At 29.7% G+C, this 13,846-nt stretch overlaps 1 pseudogene across 1 annotated transcript; it reads left to right on the top strand.

Annotated features, from left to right (window-relative positions):
- The first annotated feature begins 5,187 nt into the window (after positions 1-5,187).
- On the top strand, positions 5,188-11,041 carry LOC145008512 (21 kDa protein pseudogene; annotated as a pseudogene). Its single transcript, XR_013663513.1, has 2 exons — positions 5,188-5,828; positions 10,945-11,041. The product of XR_013663513.1 is annotated as a 21 kDa protein pseudogene (transcript).
- Positions 11,042-13,846: the final 2,805 nt, after the last annotated feature.

The following is a 13,846-nucleotide window of genomic DNA, read 5'->3' as shown; positions in this document are numbered from 1 at the left end:
TACGACATGTTTCCGGGGTACGTATTTGTGGAGGTATAGTGAAACACAATTACGATTATTGTTTGGTAAAATCTCCAGATATTTACGAGATAATGAGGCTGAGGGTTACACGAAGATGATGAAGTATACTGTTTTAGGTTTTTAGTTTCCGTTTAAGGTTAGTTTTAGGTGCAATTCTTATATTTTTGAAGTGTTTATAAGTTTGGACAAAGCATAATTTTTTGTCGTAATAATAGGTATGGATTTTGGAGACATTTCCTGAAGCTTTGAGGTTTGCGTATCACACAGATAATGAAATTCTATTGTGTCTCGAGCAATGTTTACATATAGTAGACGTTTAAGTGGTATAGTTATACATTCCTTATATTAATTATATATAGTTAAAAATTACAATAATTTTATATACTTAAATTTAGTTTATTAATTTTGCAGGAAAATAACATCCCACATGATTTTGAACCAACTCCTGTTGAAATCAATTTGCTATTCTTTGTGCGTTATGTAAGTTTGACTTTAGACAAAGTGCAGTCGTCACCGCAATAACATAGTTCTCCTAAGGAGCGGTCTCCATCACCGCAACTAATGAGTCCTCCTAGCAGCGTTCTCCATCACCTCACTCGTCTCAGTTTCAGGGAGCAGATTACACCTCAGCCTCTCATTTTCAGGAAACATACCACGGACCTGTAGAAAACAGTAAAATAGACAAGTTATTTGGCGTTGTTAATGAATTGAAAAACACAATCGAGCACTTTGGGAAGAGAATGGATAACTAGGAAAAAGACAAACAATTTGGTGTGAACGATATGGAAAATGTTGATGCGGGGGAAGCATTTTTTGGTGGTTTGGATCCCGAGTCAGGCCATACGTATGTGCGGACGCCAGTGCCTATTGTTGAAGTTGAGGATAACATAGTTACACCGTTTAAAGGGGGGATAAAAATAAAATCGAAATTTTGTAGGGAGTCTTACACACATGTATAAAATTAAGTATTTTCTATTTATATAGTATATAATCGTTCCAAATTAATTAACATATTGATTTTGTAGGTTCCTCCGTCGACGGAACCATTGAAGAACAGAAAAGGGAAAAAACCAGTGAAGGAAAATAATGTAGCAAAAAGACCATTACTATTGGACAATTATGCAGATTGTGACGATGAATTTTGGAAATTGTGGGGAAAGAAGATGAGGGCGGTATTTGTGGAGCATAGACTTTTAAGAGGTATTGACATGAATTGGGAATTTTGGTCAAGTTTACTTGGTATTGGCTCTCTATGGTTGCTCTCTGAGGTAACGTACATCCCTTATTTTATATTACAAAAAGGGTTAGATAATTAATTGCTCAAAATGAAATTTTTTTCTAACACACAGCATTTAGTTATCTAGTCGTCCCTGCTCAAGGAAATAAGTCCGTCGAATGGTAGGTGGACGGTTATTAATCCTGAAGGCACAACTTTGGAAGATAGGAAACAACATTATTTGAGGTGTATAGTAGTCGGGATGGTTAATGGACCACAATGGAAGGATATTGATCGGGTAAGTGTGTGTGTGTGTGTATATATATATATATATATATATATATATATATATATATATATATATATATATATATATAGACACACACACATTAAAATATGTATATATCTAATAACTTATCATTTTTTTGAAGGTTTTAATTCCAATCAACATACCGCAACTACATTGGTGTTTGGCTGATTTGGATCTCCTTACATGGAAACTGAACATATATGATTCAACTGAATGGTGTGGTTTCTTTAAGAAATATGCGGGTGACGGTAGTTTCAAATCATTAGGAGATACTATATTATGTGAACTAGACCACATATCATATTGTGCCCATTTTCCCAATAGATAGAAACCTACCGAGGTGAAATTCGTTAAATCTAAACATGTGCCGCAGTAGGAAAAAGTAGAAAAAGGCGAAAGAGGAGACTGTGAAGTTTTTGTGTGCATGTTCATGGAAATGTTTGCATTCGGTGTAGCAATGGAGATTCGTCAATCACTTAGAGATACGAGACTTACTTACCGTAATAAAAGGATATAAATTGTTTGGAATAGTAGATTTTGATTGTGTTATTTGGAATAATAGACTTTGATTATGTTATTTGGAATAGTAGCTTTTGATTGTGTTATTTACATACAGCTACACCTATTAAAACAAAACAAACATGATATACCCAACAATTAGAACGACTACCAACAGCTTGTATATACGTATGCTCTTCTTGGAATCACACATCCCCTTCTCCATGCTTGATACTAGAGTCTTCTCCTTACTCAGGAGAAACTCCAGCTCAACATTCTTAGTCCTCAAGTTTTTTATGACACCAAGATCCTCTTTGGAATCCAGCTGTTGCTTCATGGAATAGATGATGTTTTTATAGTAACCATCTTCAAGTGCAACATCTTTCCATTCAAAGTAATCACATTTCCTCAGTCTTTTCTGTATCAAACCCACATGAATAAAACATCAAAGCACAATGACTAATAACCCAAGATGTATTTTAAACAATTGCGATTGTACATGTATTTTTCGAAACGAAGCTTACCAAGTTGTTGCAGTTCCAAAAACATCTGTCGGGGTTAGTGAGTTTCCAACATGTTCGTTCCTTAGCTGGAACATCCCAACCACATTTGTTAACATCGTCTTTAACAAACACACGATCAACTTGGAGGCATTTCTTGCATTGGACAAGCTCATAGACATTGTGTTGAAGAATTGAAAGGGTAAGAAAGAAATGAATGAGGTCCAAATCGGGGTTTTGACACATCACTTTACCACATAAGAACTATTTTTTGCGGATCATTGCATACCTTTACGGATCAGTGTACACATATGCAGATCAGTGTACACCTCTGCAGATCAGCTATAGAAGTTATTAAACACACAAGTTTTTTAAACATGTAATTAAATAAGAAAAAGGACTGACAAACAGCTCTTCGGATTACCAAACAACTCTGCAGAATAAGTAACATAAAATCACTTTACCATGCGTATCCTTTCATCGATTCTGTACCATTTCTTCTTGATTTCATTTTTTTGAAAAAATAACCCTTATATTTTCCGCCATAATGGCTTCCATACCATGGAGCACTGAGGATAACCTCCATCTAACTCGTGCATATATTAATATCTATGAGACCACTAGGGTGAATGATCCAAGTTATTGGACCCGTTTAACTTATGCCTTCATAGTTGACCCTCAAACTGCACCAGAAAACTACCGCAACACCATTAACATCACAACAAAATGTTATGAATTAAAAACATAAGTCTTGGTTTTCGTTAATCTTTATACCAAAATTGATGCATGTCCGAATGAAGATGAGGAAGTCATCTTGGACGCGGCGAAAGCGGAATACATATCCATTAGTGACGGGTTAGAATGCAAGTTTGAAGGCCCTTGGAATCTCTTAAAAGATCTCCCATATTTTTAATTTGTATTGCGTTCGTAGAAGGATATTTTAATGTAGTTTGGTTTTATTAAGTTATTTATATGTACTGGTTTGTATTACGTTATTTATATGTATTTGGTTTGTATTACGTTATTTACGAAACTAGTTGAGTTAACTTCCACTTTATTCCATAGAACATAAAATACAAAACAGTACAAATACATGGAAAACATACATAAGTAGCAAACATATTACATAAAATATTTCACATAAAAAACCCTTCTACATGAAATACTGGTAGTTCTTAACCAGATTCCAAACATCTATATACTCGAAGTCTTTTCCCTCATGCTCGAAAATGTAATGATATAAAATCATGTCTACAAGAGCTTCCTCGTTTGAGTAATAATAATTACTACTACTTTTAAGATGATGATATCATTGCTTGAACCATGTGATTTCGTTCTTTATCTCCATCCACTTACTAAGAATATCTACTTGTACCCGATATTCTCCTTGTCCAAATGAGAGGTTGAACATACATGTTATTCGGGTTCATTCATCACCTCCAAGGTAATCAGGGGTAACCATTGCTGTTACACCTTCAAAAATGTTTAACCAACATCGTATTATAACCATCACCTCTCTTGTCGTCCATGGAGGTGGAGTATCGAACAACGATATTGCATTCATAGAGGTTGGTGCACTGGAGGCCATTTCTATATTTTTTCAATACCGGGGTGAGTTGATATAATATTTAACAGGTATGACAATTTATACACTGATCCGTAGAGGTGTACACTGATCCATAGAGGTGTACACTGATCCACTGATAACAGTTATGTGGATTCCCAAACAGTTCTGTGGACTGATATTAAAAATACGTTCATTATTTTTAACCTTTTTTGTCAAATTTTTTACATAAACATAAGGTATTAATGTATTAAAAAAGTTAATATTAATAAACAAAAATAAAAAATAAAAAAAACGAAAAAATAAAATTTAAAAAACTCAACATCCGCAGAGATGTTTCGGTTCCTCAGAGGTAAACGTATTACATAAAACATTTCATTATTTTTAACATTTTATTGTAGATTTTTTACATAATAATCACATAATGTATTAGTGTATTTAAAAAATTTTTAATATTAATAAACAAAAATTAACGCAAAAAAAGAAAAAAAATAAAAAACCAAAACACGAAAAAAAAAATTAAAAAAATTAAAAAACGAAGATTCCGTAGAACTATAGAGGACTCGCAGAGCCTTCAATGGATCCGTAGAGGGTGCTCTGCGGATCATTTGATTATTTTCCAAAATTTATTTTTTCTTGATTATTTTTTTTCAAACCACCTCCCCTTTTTGGTTATTTCTCCAATTTTTTCATAATTTCATATAATAATTATAATAAATATAATAGTAATGAATATCAATTTTATTAATGAATTTATCTTATTATTTCATAATTCTTAAATTAAAACTCATTAGTTTATTTTATTTATTTGTTTAAATTTAAAAGATAAAAAAATTAATTTTAATCATTTATTATTTTTTTATTTTCTATTAAATTCAAATATTTTAAATATTTAGAACATTATATTTGTAAAAATTACAAGCAACACGCACGGTAAATAATCAAGTATCAAACATATAAAAAAGAACAAATTAAGCACTACTTTTTTTTTTTTATGGCAAAAAAGTAATTTCACATTTATGACAAGAGTCTACTTAAACCTTTGATATAAACGACAATATGTTTAACAAAAGCCAGTTAGAAATATGGAACTCCACCTCAACACTACCCTATTCTTCTTCCTCTCAACAACAATCTTACTGGCGTCCACCACCGCCAGCCACCCTTTCTTCCCTTCTCCCGATGACACCGATTTCATTCGTTCAAGCTGCAAGACAACTCTGTACCCTGACACATGCTTCACCTCTCTCTCTTGCTACTCCGGCACTATTCACCATGACTCCGGCCGCCTCGCCAAGGTGGCTATTCATGTAGCTCTATACAACGCCACCGACATGGGCAATTATGTATCCAACCTATCCCTACACTCAGACTACAGAAACACCAAGGAAACCGCCGCTATACATGACTGCTCATCGTTGTTCCAAGACGCTGTAGACGAAATCAAGGATTCGTTCAATGAAATGAAGCGCCTTGGTTGGACGGGGGAATCGGTGAAGTTCCAGCTAAGTAACGTGCAGACGTGGATGAGCGCAGCCTTGACCAACGAAGAGACGTGTACGGATGGGTTTCAGGAGGTGGCCGACGACGACATTAAGGCGGACGTTTGTAGTCGTGTGGTGGCGGTTAAGGAGGTGACGAGTAACGCTTTGGCGTTGGTTAACGATTATGCAGATAATGTAGCGGCGATGGGTTGACGAGCGGTTATTAAATTTTCAGGTAATTAATTGATTAATGATACACTAAAAAACAATATATAGATATGAATAGCTTTAAGGATAACTGTATTTGTATAGTTTTTAGTTAAAATTTGGTGAATTAAGGAGTGTTATTTTACATGATGCAACATAAAAATATTATTTAATTGAATATGTGGGACTTATGATCTGTTCCTCTTATGCTATGAGGATGGCAATAATATTTTGTAATGATTAAAAAGCTTTTATATAACTAATTATTAGGTTATTGATTAGTTAATGTCGTTTAACATTATTGAAACATATTACTTTCTTATAATTTATCAATCACTTTGTGTTCTTTAATACTTATTTAACTATTGTGGCATTAATTTTTTTTCCCCATATCTTTAGAATTTAATAATATGTTCATTTTATCTCCCGCAATCATATTCTAGCTAATTTGTATTTTTAACTAATTAATCTAATTTATTAAATATTAAAATTTAAAAATATATATTTTTCAATAAAGATATCAAATATGATATATTTTTAAACAAAAATTGGAATAAAGAGTTAATAAAATATTTAAAGTAGATAAAGTTAAGTAATTAACTATCAGAAAAACAATTTACGAAAAACTTATGTATTAAAGATCTATAAAAATAGATTATTTTAGTAAAATACAGAATTTGATATTAAATGAATTATATAAAAGTTTTAACCGGTATCTATTTATAAAATATAATGAAAAACTGCCAAATAAAACCATATGTTATTGTCGTAATCATTGTCCATGTTGTTCCCTTTGTCTTGATTCAGTTGATCAAATTTATCAATTTGTGCCAAAACCAACAATTATTAGAGGATCGATAATACATGTTTTTTCAAAAGTTTATTGGGTTAAAAAATATAGTAAAAGCTTATTTAGTGTGGTAGCTTTTAAATATTTAAATTTATTTATCCTTTATATCGTCAACATTGTTCCTCCTTTCCTCGTCCATATATATATATATATATATATATATATATATATATATATATATATATATATATATATATATATATATATATCTGATCAAGTATAGTCACACAAAAAACTACAAAAACAAACAGCAAGCATCTGAAAAAATTTATGTAGATGGAAAGAGAATATCATACCCATGAATTCTAAGGTATCTGTAATTTGGGTGCTCGGTCGATGATAGATTTTAAAGGTTGGTGTCGGTTACTATTGGCCTCATTCGTTATATTTTTCTGATATGTTTGGCTGAATGTAAAGAAAAGCTAAGAAGACGAAATAAGGTTGATCTGAGTAAGAAGAAGATGCTAAAATGTATTCGAAATTGGGATGTGGTGTTGATTAAAGAAACATTTAGCCTTTAGGACAAGATTTCAAGGTTGTGTATATAGTTTTTCACAAGTATTACTCTATGATTTTATATAGTAGGTGTTACTATGTGTTTGTGTTTCGTAACAAGGAGAGTGGGAAGAGCAATAAATAGGAATTAAGAAGATAAAATTATAATGGTCATTAATATTAATCGGGTCTTTGTAGAAAATAATTTATGATCATTCTGGAAACCACCAAACCTTTTTGACACTATGGGTAAACAAAGAATAAATCAAGCCTAGACGTTGTTACCTTGTTTTGATTGGAAATGCGTTTCAAAGTATATTGTTTGATAGAAAATGGTTTGAGATCAAATCCAAAAAGGGTAAGAAAGGTTATTCGTTGGAATTTCAAGTGGTTTAAAAGGCAGTGGAGGAGTTAGAGGTGCTTGTTGGAGAAGACAAATGGTAGAGGGTAATCCGAAAGATATCCATCGGTGGTGGGGATGGGGATGACTACATTTCTACTTTAAAAGATTAATAATTAAGAGATAATACATATTAAAAGTAAAATATTCTTTCTTTTATGTTTGGTAGGGACTAATTCTATAATGAACCGGCTAAAAAGACGAAATCCATAAATTTGAAAAGGTTTGGACATTAACAAAAAAATGACAAACCAAATGGACCATTTGTTTTTTTACAATTATATCTTTTATCTATTTACAAATATTTTATAACCATTATATTGGTGAGATTTTTTAATTAGTCCAACTATTTAGCCATGTTTTGAAAACCGGACCGGACCGGCCGGTTCGACCGGTTCAACCGGGAACCGGTCCCGGATCCGGTTCTTAAATGCCAAAAAACCGGTAATCATTTGAACCGGTGAAAACCAGTAAAAACCAGTTAAACCGGTCAAAACTGGAAATTTTAAAAAAATATATATTTTTTTATTTTTTGTATTTTTTATATAATTAAATATAATTATGACATCGTTCGGTTTTCCCGGTTTTTGAGACCGGTTTGACCGGTTGGACCAGCTGAACCATCGAACCAGTAAGACGACCGATTCGGTCTCCGGTCCGGTTTTCAAAACATTGCTATTTAGTATTCTTTAACATTTTAATTTTTTTTTTCTGCTTTCAAATTTAATAACATTTTATTTTATATCCTACTTAGAGGATGTTTGATTAAGTTTATTTAAGCTTATTTTTTAACTTATTATCAGTTCCACACCGATATAAATTAAAATGTATGTTTGGATAAAAATAATTTATCAATGTATCATACCAGAAATAAGTCAAAATATAAGTTAAAAAGAATGTTTGGATCGAAATAATCAATGTATCATACCAAAAGTAAGTGAAAATCTATAAATAACTCCCTCCTAACTTATTAGCTTATAAGTTATAAGTTATAAGTTAAAAAAATGCTTATGAAAAACATAAACTTAGCCAAACACCCATTATATTTAGATATTAAATCTTTATTTTATTTTTCTATTTAACTAATTGTACGAAATAAAATTAATGTTTTTTTACATAAAATATATAATTTGAATATGATTGTAAAAACTTCAAATCATCAAAACAAAACAAACATCATATATTAAAAAACTCCGTGATCATATATATATATATATATATATATATATATATATATATATATATATATATATATATATATATATATATATATATATATATAATATAGGGGAGAGTTCAATTGAAAAAGAAAAGGTTGAGAATGGGGGAATCATTGTCAGCCATTCATTTATTTTTGATGTAAAAGCTTTCGTCGTACCAGCAGAAATGAGAAATTAATAGATTTGTGTTTTCCAACAAAATATATTTCATTAAACTATGATAATTATTATCTTAATATATACAAAAACATAGTTTTTATTTGTTTTTTTTTTAATTTTTAAGAAGCTATTTTTATCGAAAAATGATTTTAAATATACAAAAATTCATATTTTTTATTCTTTACAAATAAACATCCATATTGATATAGTTTTAAGATAAAATAAAAAATTTAATTTTTTTTTTTTATGTTTTCAACTATCGTTATTCATAAGTAAATAAAAATACATCAGGTTTTATTACAGTACATTCGTTATTCAATTATGAATAAAAAGTATGATTATTATTATTATTATTATTATTTTTTTTACAATTTAAGTATCCTTCATATATGAATATAACATATAATAAACATAGTATATTCATATTTAAATATTAGACGATGCATTCACTTGTGAATATTAACATAGTATATTCACTTGTGAATATTAGATGATATATTCACTTATGAATATTAAATGATATTTTCATATGTGAATATTACATAGTATTACATGGTATATCACATGTGAATATTACATAGTATATTCACTTGTAAATATTAGAGAATATATATTCACTTACGAATATTGCTAAGTATATTCACATATGAATATTACAAGGTATATTCACTTGTGAATAGGTATATTCACTTATGAATATATTCACTTATGAATATTAGAAGGTATTTTCACAAATATATATAATTTTTATATGTTATTCACATATGAATGACATACATACTTGCATATTTGTTTTGTGTTTTTAATAATCATATACTGATTTAGGTGAGAAAACATATTCATATGTGAATATAACGTGGTAATTTAGTTTATACATTTCATCAAACAGTTGGAGTGCATACAAGTTAACTATTTTAAAAATGTTAAAAACATCAAGTTATCAATTCCAAATCATCATATACTTCCGATTTCGACTTCAGGTGCGACATCCTATGTCTGATCGATTTCTTATTTTTATTTTGATATCCAAAAATCCGATTGGGAACCTGTGAGTACCGATTCTGAGTCCTTCAATGTCGACTCTGATTGCGAGTCCAGAACTCCGATTCCAATTTCATGAACAACGAAGAAATTCCGATTCCAACTGATTTCGTTTGCAAATCTAGGAAATTCCAGTTCTAAATCCGTTATGAACTTTAAAAAATCGATGAAATTGATGAATTTGGGTTGCGAATTTGTCTTGAACGGCGAACCTCACAGCTACGAATATCGATGATTGATTAACATTGGATGACATTGATGATGGTTTAGTTGAAGAAATCTGGATGATTGTTGAAGGTTGGAGGAGAAATTTTGAGGATGAACGAACTGTTATCGAATTCTCTATAGTTACGTATTTGATATTGAAGGTTATTAACATATTTACAAGTTTGTCACCGTGTCTTTTTATGCTTAGATTAAATGAATGGTTGATAATGATTCCCCCATTTATTAACTTTTTTTATTTTCTCAACTGAACTCACCTATATATATATATATATATATATATATATATATATATATATATATATATATATATATATATATATATATATATATATATTTACTATCTTATAAAAGAAATCGCACTATTTCTAAAAATAGATTGAATATAATAATATTATTTTTTTAAGACGTTCAAATCATTAAGCTAATAGTACAAGTAGTCATCAATAAAATAATATTAAATTTTAACCTGTGTTTTGAATCCTTATATTTCTCAACAAATTCTATCTCCTTCCCTGAATTTCGGATAATTCAAAATTTGAAACCATCAGAAAATACATGTTGATTCAAATATCCCTCCTGCATATGGCTCTTTCTTAACATGTTTTTATTTTAATCCTTACTTGTAATTGATTTCATCATTTTTAACTTTTTGTATTTTTATCTTATAAATATATTGGGTGAAGGCTTTATTATATCAGGTTTGTTCCTAAAAAGGTTTTTACTATGTTTCTTTAATGTGTTGGCTTTGCAGGTTCAAAGTACTCAACTAAGAGGGTCAGTTAGAGCATTGTATTATCATTAGTTTGTATATTTTAGAATCTTACTTTTGCAATAAAGAACGGTTAAACACAAGATTTGACATGATTAAGGTATTTTGTATATTTTTCATCTTGTTTAGTCTAAAAATGAAACCTTTTTCCATCATTGGTCCTTATAATATCAAGTTTCATCACATGGATTTCCTGATTACGGTGATTATTGTCCTTATTATAAGGTTCTATATAGATTTTGTTCAATATTTTAAGGTTTCGAGAACCTAAATCAATATGAATCCTTGAATTACATACCATCGTTGAAAATGTTTTAATTTGTGACCAAACTTTGTTTAAATTCACAATGAACAAGTTGATACCTGAGTATTTTGGCATTCTCAAAGACCTATTTATCTACTTTTGAATCACAACACCTGATATTCTAATGGTTTATTTTTATAAACTATTATTTATATATTTTAGCATTTTACTTAGTAGGACATTAAATTAATAAAGGAATTAATGAAAACGAAAAAAAAGAGGACGATAAACAGTACAAGTGGTTTGGGTATGTATAAATGGAAGTAATAACAATTTAGGGAGTGTTTGGCAAAAAAAATTATTGTTTATTAGTTTATTAGCTTATAAGTTAATAAGTAAGTTTAGAGTAACTTATGAAAAAATGACGTATTAGAGGTTTCCCACCGGAATAAGTTATTTTAATCCAAACACTTTTTTAACTTATAGTGATGTGGAATCTAATAAGTTGTTTTAAAAAAACTTAGCCAAACACCCCCTTAATATGGTATGGTAATGCTCTTGAAAAATAGACGTTATTTAATATTCATTTCTCGAAGTGAACGCAAAATGGTTTTAACTCTAAAGAGATCAAATTATTCGCCGCCCGCTGCTTTGCGCGGGTAGACGGCTAGTGTATATATATATATATATATATATATATATATATATATATATATATATATATATATATATATATATATATATGTAAAAATTTGATTGTTTTTTATATTTTTCAGAAAAATACTCAACCTAGTTATTTTTTTGTATTTTATGTTTATACCATTATGTCTAATAACTATATGAGAGGACTTTATAAATCTTTAAGATACATTAGTTAACGTATAATTTTTTTTAAAAAAATGTTAACTATTGTTGAATTTTATAACAAACCTTTTTTTTATCAAATAAAGTTAAGTGGAAGCCGATGTAACGAAAATAAAAAGTTTTTAAAAGTTTAACAGTTGAAGATCCCTTAATTATTAAAGCTTTCTTAATAGTATATAAGTTTAGAAGCACTTGGTAAAAAAAATTAATCTTTGTTCGGGTTGAATAGAGTTTTATACAAATTATAATTAAACAAATTATATCAAAATTTTAAAAATCGATATAAATAAATTAGTAACTCCTATTTACAAGTTGTGATAAATTTTGGAGATTGTCACTTGGGTTGTGGTGACTTGATAAGGCATGTGGAAGATATGGTGGGTAACCTATTGACCCATGTTCAAATCCTTGCACTACTAAGCCCTTGTGACCATGGAGGTTCGCCTGCAGTGACTCCAGGGCATGAGGCAAAGCCTCATGTTTGCAGCGGGGGATTAGTCGGTGCGCGAAAGCTGGCTCGGAAACCCTCGTTAGGGAAGTTCCCTTTCCAAAAAAAAAAAAAAAAAATTGATGAGTTGTTGTTTATGTGTCCATAAAATTCTACCAATAAGTTCTATTATTATTTGTGTATCTGATATGATTCGCATAACAATTTTTTATATACATAACAATTTAAGATTTATAAAGTTATACAATATAATATTTTGAAACATAAATTGTTGTTTATGGAGAAAATTATTATGTACGAATTAACTGGTTTTATGTATGCTCTTAATGGTTTATGAGATTATATTTTTAAGGTTTTAACTGAAGCAACTATTAAATGAGAGTTATTTAATTCTCTAAAACCCACCCTATCTATTTGATAATAATCTCAAGTGAGATTTGGATTTCTTGAGTGATTTTATGGGATTTGAATGTATCAAACTATTTGGATTTAAATAGATTGGATTTTAATGAATTTAAAATATGGCATGTGTCTAATTGGAGAATTTTGAACGAAGTTAGGTCTATTCTTTTTACAATCTTGTTTGTTTTCAAAGAGTTTGAAATGTATTTATATAAAATGGCATACATGCCCTTTATTATTTTTTTTCCTTTAAAAAAATTAAAAGTTTATTTAATCATCAGAAAAACATGATTCATAATGAAATAAAAAGTATAATGTGTTTATAAGGATTGAAAGATTCATAACCACTAATTGTTGTCGTTTCACTTTCTATGTTGAGTTATGGTAGTTGACTGTGTTGATACATAAAAGTAGACCTCTAGCAATCAGAAACTTAGCTTGAAACGAAGTCAAGTGGCATCACAACATGTCAACTTGCATTAGATTTGTTTTGAGTCTTCACAAGTATCGCCTGTTTTCCCTAACAAGAACAAATAATAAGCTGAGTTTAGGGTTGTGTGTTTCTTTGATCTGTGTGTGCAAACCCAAGAATATGTTTAGAGTCATTCATACCCAAAGCATGTTTAAATAGATGAATAAATTGTGTGTTATAACTCATATATAATCATATAATAGAAGGTGTGTGTACAACATAATAATACAAGAAGGTTATGAAATAAAAGTATAAATAAAGTATATAATATGCTTATTACATGGAAATGATCTAAGTAGATTTATTGGTATAGGGTGTAAGTGTTCAGGGAGGGAGTTCATCCTAGCCACTCCAGTGGTTTGACATTATATATCCTCTTTATGTTAGGATATAGGTATTGTTAGAGTACAAGTATGCTAGTTGACTAGGATAACTCCTTGTTATTTTTGTGTAG

Source organism: Lactuca saligna, chromosome 8 (genome assembly GCF_052625555.1).
Source record: "Lactuca saligna cultivar CGN05327 chromosome 8, ASM5262555v1, whole genome shotgun sequence".
Classification (NCBI taxonomy): domain Eukaryota; kingdom Viridiplantae; phylum Streptophyta; class Magnoliopsida; order Asterales; family Asteraceae; genus Lactuca; species Lactuca saligna.
The sequence above is the reverse complement of the archived record's forward strand: the minus strand, read 5'-3'. Positions and strand labels throughout refer to the sequence as shown.